This window comes from Arachis hypogaea, chromosome 1 (assembly GCF_003086295.3).
Source record: "Arachis hypogaea cultivar Tifrunner chromosome 1, arahy.Tifrunner.gnm2.J5K5, whole genome shotgun sequence".
Taxonomy (NCBI): Eukaryota; Viridiplantae; Streptophyta; class Magnoliopsida; order Fabales; family Fabaceae; genus Arachis; species Arachis hypogaea.
Window position 1 is genome coordinate 70298089 of NC_092036.1, and position 341 is coordinate 70298429.

The following is a 341-nucleotide window of genomic DNA, read 5'->3' on the forward strand; positions in this document are numbered from 1 at the left end:
AAGCTTAGAGTGGAAGTCTAAACCTTCAGACAGAAGGAAGGTGAATCCCTCTATGAAGCTTGAGAAAGATACAAACAATTTATCAGAAAGTGTCCCTCTGACATGCTTTCTGAATGGAGCGTCATAGGTATCTTCTATGATGGTCTGTCTGAATTGTCCAAGATGTCATTGGACAGCTCAACTGGAGGATCTCTTCATCTGAAGAAGATGCCTGCAGAAGCTCAAGAACTCATTGAAATGGTTACAAATAACCAATTCATGTACACTTCTGAAAGGAATCCTGTGAATAATGGGACGATCAAAAGAAAGGAGTTCTTGAGATTGATACTCTGAATGCCATA

General features: G+C 39.9%; 1 non-coding gene across 1 annotated transcript; it reads right to left on the reverse strand.

Moving 5' to 3' along the window:
* On the reverse strand, positions 1–108 carry LOC112711188 (small nucleolar RNA R71). Its single transcript, XR_003157331.1, has one exon. It is a non-coding gene; the product is annotated as a small nucleolar RNA R71 (small nucleolar RNA).
* Positions 109–341: the final 233 nt, after the last annotated feature.